A 7,830-nucleotide genomic window follows, 5' to 3' on the forward strand; every position below is an offset into this window, starting at 1 on the left:
GGGGGGGGGGGGGGGGGGGACTGATGCTCAGCAATGCTTGGTGGGTCGGTTTTGAGCCTCTTTAGACAGACAGATGCTGCGTCCAAGGAGGCCAGGCTGTACCAGCCTCATTCATCCCAGGGCGGGGGGTTGGCACAGGTTCCTCTCTGCAGGCTCCCAAATCGGGAAGGGTCAGGGCCTTGGCAAGGTGGCAGCAGCAGCCTGTCTACCTGCTACCTTTGCTATGGACACCTCAAGTTGACATGCTCGCAGTGGTCATTGGGACCGCCTAGGAGTGAGTGATGTTATAAAGAGCATTATAGGAATTCAGTTCCTTTGTACTTCCAGTCATTAGATGTTGAAATAGTCAAGAAAGCACTGTGGACAGTACAGGAATAGCTCATAGTACTTGAGCCCCCACTGTGTGTCAGGTAATCCTCACAAATGTCTGCAAATGAAAGAAGAAACTACCAAATGTACAGACTTGCAAGGTAAGTAGTCCTGTTCCCATTTTATGATGAGACAGATGCGATTCAGAAAAAGTAGATGACTTAGCGAAGGTGCCGTGCCGGGGTTCGAACCCAGAATCTGCGTGCCTTCTCACTGTGCAATAGTTCCTGCTTTGGTGGCCCCAAATACTTCTGCAGGCTACCCAGATGGAAACTGAGTAGCTCCCAACCTTGACACTGTACTTGTACACTTCTCAAATTCAGGGGATCCACAGCCTGTCCGGTCCCCAAGGCCCCAGGAGCCTGGCTCAGCGTCTTTACTTGAGGTGCTCAGATTCCCATCTGCTGACTAACTTGCAAAAGTGAATAGGCTCAGAGGCTTCTGGGGAGATATTGGGGAGTGGCAACACAGCTTTTCAGTCTTTCCTCATCTCTCCATAAAACCAACAGAGCAGCTAGATAGCACAACCAAAACTTCATGAACATTTACAACAAAACTGGGTAACAAGATATTCCACAAGCTCCAAAATAGAAACAGAGAGGAATAAACCAGCAACAGCCACAAGCCTGCGTGGTCTTGGTGTCTGAGCAGGAGGAAGCAGCGGGGTGCCTTCCAGCAGACCTGAGACGGGGAGTGCTGCCAAAATAGCCAGCAGGGGTTCACTGGAAAGCATAGCTAGCCAGTTTCTTGTTTTGTTTTGTTTTTTAAGATTTTATTTATTCATCTGACAGAGAGAGAGAGGGAGGCAGAGGGAGAAGCAGGTTCCCTGCTGAGCAAGGAGTCCGATGCAGGACTCAGTCCCAGGACCACGATTTGAGCCGAAGGCAGATGTTTAACGGACTGAGCCACCCAGATATCCCATAGCTGGCCAGTTTAAGAACAGCTGAAACTTGGGGAAGTTTTGGGGTTTCTTTTGTTTTTAACCTTTTTTTTTAATTGATATACAATTGACTTACCATAAAATTCACCCTTTTTAAAGTATACAATTCTGTAGGCTTTAGTATAGAGCTGTGCAAGAGTTGTGCAGCTATCACTGCTTATTTTCAGAACGTTTTCATGACCCCAAAAAGAATCTTCATTAGGAGTCACTCTCCACCTTACCCCCAGTGCAGCCACTAATGTACTTTCTGTCTGTATGGACTTGCCTATTCAGGACATTTCCTCTGAGCGGTATCCTACAACACAGGCATACCGTGGAGCTATTGTGGGTTTGGTTCCAAGCCACTGCACTAGAGGGAGTCAGAGGGATTTTTCGGTTTCCCAGTGCATATAAAAGTTATATTTACACTGTCTCACAGTCTTATGGTCTCTTAAGTGCAATAATAGCATTGGGTCTAAAAAACAGTGTACATACCTTAATTAAAATTTATTTTACTGCTGAAAAATGCTAGGAATTATCTGAGTGGTCATCGAGTTGTAATACTTTTTTTGCTGGTGGAGGGTCTTGCCTCAGTGTTTGGCTGCTGACTGATTGATCCTGGTGCTTGAAGGCTGCCTTGGCGGTGGTAATTTCTTAAAATAAGACCGCACCGCATCAGTTGACTCTTCCTTTCGCAGATGATTCTCTGTAGCGTGCAGTGCTGTTCGTTTACCCACACTAGGACTTTCAAAATTGGATTCCGTCCTCTCAGACCTTGCTGCTGCTTTGTCAGCTAAATGTGTGTGATATTCTAGATCCTTTGTTGTCATTTCCACAGTCTTCACAACATCTTCAGCAGGAGTACATTCCATCTCAAGAAACCCTGCTTTGCTCATCTGTAAGCAGCAGCTCATCTTGTCAGATTTGATCGTGAGATCGCCGCAGCTCAGTCACATCTTCAGGCTCCACTTCTGATTCTGGTCGCCTTTGCACCACATCTGCAGTTACTTCCTCCCCTGAAGTCTTGAACCCCTCAGAGTCATCCATGAGGGTGGGAATCAACTTCTTCCAAACTCCTGTTCATATTGATATTTTGGCCTCTTCCCATCACCCATGTTCTTAATGGCATCTGGAATGGTGAATCCTTTCCAGAAGGTTTTCACTTTATTTTGCCCAGATCCATCAGAGAAATCACTATGGCAGGCAGTTAAAACCATATTATAATAATAAATAATAAGACTTGAGGGTAGAAATTACTCCTTAATCCATGGAAATTGCTGAATGGATGTTGTGTTAGCTGGCATGAAAATGACATTAATCTCATTGTACGTCTCCGTCAGAGCTCTTGGGTGACCAAGACATGCATTGTCGGTGAGCAGTAACATCTTAAATGAATCTCTGAGCAGTAGGTCTCAACATTGGGCTTAAAATACTCAGTAAACTGCATTGTAAACAGATGTGCTGCCATCCAGGTTTTGTTGTTCCATTTATAGAGCACAGGCAGAGTAGATTTAGCATAATTCTTAAGGGCCCTAGGATATTCTGGGTGGTAAATGAGCACTGGCTTTAATTTCAAGTCACCAGCTGCATTAGTCCCTAACAAGAGAGTCAGTCTGTCCTTTGAGGCTTTAAAGCCAGGCAAGTCCTAGATGCATCTTCCACTAGAAGGCTGGTTTATCTGCATAGGAAATCTGTTGTTTCGTGCCGCCACCTTCACGAGTGATCTCAGCGAGATCTCCTGGGTGACCCGCTGCGGCTCCCGTATCAGCACTCACTGCCTCACTTTGCGCTTTTATGTCACGGAGGCGACTTTCTTCCTTCACCCTCACGAACCACCTGTGCCAGCGTCACACTTCTCTTCTGCAGCTTGCTCACCTCTCTCCGCCTTCACAGAAGTGAAGAGAGAGAGGGCCTTGCTCTCCTTTAGGCTCTGGCTAAGGGAATGTTGTGGCTGGTGTTGTCTTCTCTCCAGACCACTACAGCCTTCTCCGTATCAGCAGTAAGGTTGTTTTACTTTCTTATCGTTTGTGTGTTCAGTGAAGTAGCACTTTTTATTTCCTTCAAGAACTTTTCCTTCGCATTCACAACTTGGCTGTTCAGTGCAAGAGGCTTAGCTTTTTTGGTCTCAGTTTTTTTTGTTTGTTTGTTTTTAAGATTTTATTTATTCATTTGACAGAGAGAGACAGCCAGCGAGAGAGGGAACACAAGCAGGGGGAGTGGGAGAGGAAGAAGCAGGCTCCCAGCGAAGGAGCCCGATGCAGGGCTCGATCCCAGAACGCTGGGATCACACCCTGAGCCAGAGGCAGACGCTTAATGACTGCGCCACCCAGGCGCCCCTGGTCTATCTCAGCTTTTGACATGCCTTCCGCACTTAGCTGAGTCATTTCTAGCTTTTGATTTAAAAGTGAGAGACGTGGTACTCTTCCTTTTACTTGAACACTTAGAGGCCATTGTAGATTATTAACTGGCCTGATTTCAATATTGTGTTTCAGGGAATAGGGAGACCCAAGAAGAGGGCAAGAGATGGGGGAATAGCCAGTCAGTGGAGCAGTCAGACACACACAACATTTATCAAATAAGCTTGCCATTTTATATGGGTATAATTCATGGCACCCAAAACAATTGCAATAACAACATCAAAGATTGCTGATCGTCATATAATGAATATAATAATGAAAAAACTTGAAATATTGTGAGAATTAACAAAATGTGACACAGAGACATGAAGCGAGCAAATGCTGTTGGGAAAATGGCACCAACAGACTTGCATGACACCGGGTTGCACACAGCTTTAATTTGTGAAAGAATAACTGAAGCTCACTGAAATGGAGCACAGTTGAATGAAGTATGCCTATATGTGGCCTTTTGTGATTGGCCTCTTTCACTTAACATCTTTTCAGGGTTCATACAGTATGTATTGGTGCTTTATACGTTTTTATGGCTGTGTGATATTCTAGCATGTGAATTTACATACTTCGTTAAACCACGTATCAGTTAATGGACATCTTCAGCCATTATGAGTAATGCTGCTATGAACATTCATGTATTTTTGTATGTATGTTTTTAATTTTCTTGAGTATATACCTAGGAGTAGAATTACTAAGTCAGGGCGCCTGGGTGGCTCAGGAGGTTAAGCGTCTGCCTTGGGCTCAGGTCATGATCTCAAGGTCCTGGGATTGAGCCCCACATCAGGCTCCCTGCTCAGCAGGGTGTCTGCTCCCCCCCGCCCCAACCTCCACCTCCTCTCCACTGCTCATGCTCTGTCTCTGTCTTTCAAGTAAATAAATAAAATCTTAAAAAAAAGAAAAAGAAAATTACTAAGTCGGATGGAAAGTCTCTGTTTAACTTTTTGAGGTACTGCTAAACCGTTTTCCAGATAACTGCCGTTTTACACGGCTCCCAGCAATGTGTAGGGGTCTCAGTTCTCCACATCATTGCCGACTCTTGTCATCTCCTTTTTTGGTTATAGCCATCCAAGTGGGTGTGCAGTGGTGCCTCATTGTGGCTTCAGTTTACATTTCTCTAAACGACAAATATTAGGCACATCTTCATATGCTTACTGGCCATCTGTGTTATCTTTGGAGAACTCCCTGGGAGGGGTTTTGTACTCTCTTATACCCGGTGAGTGCAAGCCGCCCACCCTAAGAAAGATGAAAGGGGCTTGTAGCAATCTGACCTTTATAACCCACCAAGGCTTGCTTCCATGACAGGGCCTCTTGTGAGGGGAAACTGGGAGTGAAATCAAAATTGAGCAGGATCGAGACACAGAAAAAGGAAAGAGAACATAGACCAAAGTCAGGGAGGGGAACAGAACCAAGAAATACTGAAAGCAAGTTGTCACGTTTGTCAACACGTATATTAACAAAAACAGACTTCTTACCTTGAAGTCTGAACCTCGCTTTGTCAGGAAAACTAATTTCAAATAAAAGTAACAGAAAAGTATTTAAGGTGAAATCACATAAAGTTTGACTCACAAAAAAGGAAGAGAATATAGAAACTGATTTGGAGGCTGGTGGACAGCATGTTACTATAGAAGTTTCTAAGAGGGGATGAGATAAGCGGGCTGTAGGGGGTTTTGGTATAATAAAATATTTGAGTAATTTATGCTCTTCTGAATGTATTTAATTCACATTAGAAATTTTCAGGAGCTTTAACCTTAAATTCCTGAGTGTTCTGAATGTTTTAAAGATGTTTCTTAGGGGGAAAATTTTTTTCTAGGAGGGGGATGGAGGAATGGGTAAAATAGACAACGGGATTCAGAAGTGCAGCTGCCATGATGAGCAGTGGGTGATGTACGGACGTGTTGAGTCACGATGCTGTACACCTGAAACTAAGTATAATACTGTATGTTAACTAACTGGAATTAAAATAAAAACTTAGAAAAAAGAATACACAGAATAACATCCTGAGTAGCAATGAAAGAAAGACATGCCCACAAAACAGAACCAGCTGTCACCCACTATTTGAAATGAAGCTAAGAAACCTTTTTTAAATATTACAAGATGTGAAAAAAATACTGTAAGTCAAAATTAGAAAAATTCCCCAAATGAGGTGACAGAATTTAGGAAAGAATTAGGAATAAAAAAATCATTTCAGTAATAAAGACTAAATTAGAAGGAATATAAGAGCAAATAAATACAACAGTTAATGCCTTAGAAATAAATTGTGAAAAGAGTTTTTTTTTTAAAGATTTTATTTGAGAGAGAGAGAGACAGAGCATAAGCAGGGGGGAGGGAGAAGCCGACTCCCCACCGAGCAGGGAGCCCAACATGGGGCTCGATCCCAGGACCCTGGGATCATGACCTGAGCTGAAGGCAGACGCTTAAGCGATTGAGCCACCCAGGCGCCCCAAAAAGAGGAAATTTTTTAAAATCAAAAAAATAGATAAAAGATTTTGAGAGAATGAAGACAGGCAAAGAAGAAACATGAATATGAGGAATTCCTGAAGAAGAGAAAAGAACAAATGCTAAAAACTAAAGAAAACTATTTTAAAATTCTAAAACAACAATATTTGAAACTGCATTTTGAGAGAGTATGCCCTGCCCTTAATATCAACCCAGAAGGGTGCCTGGCTGGTTCAGTCAGTAGAGCATGACTCTTGATCTCAGGGTCATGAGTTCAAGCCTCATGCTGGGCATGGAGCCTACTTCAAAAATAAAATAAAATACTTAAAAAAAATACATATACATATGTATATATATACGTATATATATATATATGTATGTGTATATGTATATCCTGAATCACCAGCAAAAAAACCATAATTTTAATAGAATTACTGGCCTTTAAACAAAATCCTTTGGTCATCTAGGGGGGAAAAGCCATGTGATTTATAAGAGAAACAAAATTAGACTTTGATCAGACTTTTCAACAGCAATGATCCATGCATAGAAAAAGAACAGATTCACAATACTCAAGGAAAATGTGTGGGCCAAGGATTTATAACCAGCAAAACTGACTTTCAGGTTCACACAAAAGATCATACCAGCTTTAAAAGCCAAAAACTGGAAATAATCTACATGTGTATCAACAAGTAAATGGATCACACTGTAGTTTGTCCACACTATAGAAATGCTTTTAGCAATGAAAAGAAATAACTACTGACAGACATAAGAAGAATGAATTTTAAAATAATTACACAGAGTGAGAAAATCAGACAAAAAGTACATATTATGAATTCCACTGATCTAAAATTCTAGAAAAAGTAAACTAGTGACGACAGATCAGCTAAGTTTGGGGTAAAGCAGGGCCAGGGGGAGGGATCAGGAAAGAGACCAGAGGAAACTTTCAGGAGTGATAGATATGTTTATTTTTTGTTTGATTTTCATTAAAATACTGTTTTTTAATCACTTCTCTTTTTTTATTGAGGTATAATTGACATACATTCGTTTCAGATATATAACACGATTCAGTATTTGTGTACATTGCAAAATGATCACCACAATAAGTCTAGTTGACCTCTGTCACTTCGTACAGTTACCCAAAAAAAGTCTTTCCTTGTGATAAGGACTTTTAAGATGTTCTCTCCTAGCAAATTTAAGTTAGGCAGTATAGTATTAACCGTAGTCACCAAGCTGTATATTACATCCCTGTGACTTATTTTATACCTGAAGTTTGTATCTTTTGACTCCTTTTACACATTTACCCCACCCCTCAGCCCCCACCTCCAGCAACCACCTGTCTGTTCTTTGTATCTAAGAGCATAGAGTTTTTCCTGTTCGTCTTTTTTCTTTTCTTTTTAAGATTCCACGTAAAAGTGAGATCATAAGGTATTTGTCTTTCTCAGACTTATTTCATTTAGCATAATGTCCTCAGGGCCCATCCATGTTGAGGTGCCTGGGTGGCTCAGTTGGTTAAGCGTCTGCCTTTGGCTCAGTCATGATTCCAGGGTTCTGGGATCGAGTTCTGCATTGGGCTCCTTGCTCAGCCAGGTGTCTCCTTCTCCTTCTCCCTCTGCCCTTCATCCCTGCTCGTGCGTTCTCTGTCTCTCTCTCTCTGTCAAATAAATAAAATCTTTAAAAAAAGGGGGGGGGGGTCCATCC

General features: G+C 42.2%; 1 protein-coding gene across 2 annotated transcripts in view; it reads left to right on the forward strand.

Moving 5' to 3' along the window:
* The window catches only part of SEC13 (SEC13 homolog, nuclear pore and COPII coat complex component), a 33,401-nt gene that overhangs the window by 8,538 nt on the left and 17,033 nt on the right, over nt 1-7,830 (forward strand). The window lies entirely within an intron of this gene.

Source organism: Ursus maritimus, unplaced genomic scaffold, assembly GCF_017311325.1.
Source record: "Ursus maritimus isolate PB19 unplaced genomic scaffold, ASM1731132v1 scaffold_14, whole genome shotgun sequence".
Lineage (NCBI taxonomy): Eukaryota > Metazoa > Chordata > Mammalia > Carnivora > Ursidae > Ursus > Ursus maritimus.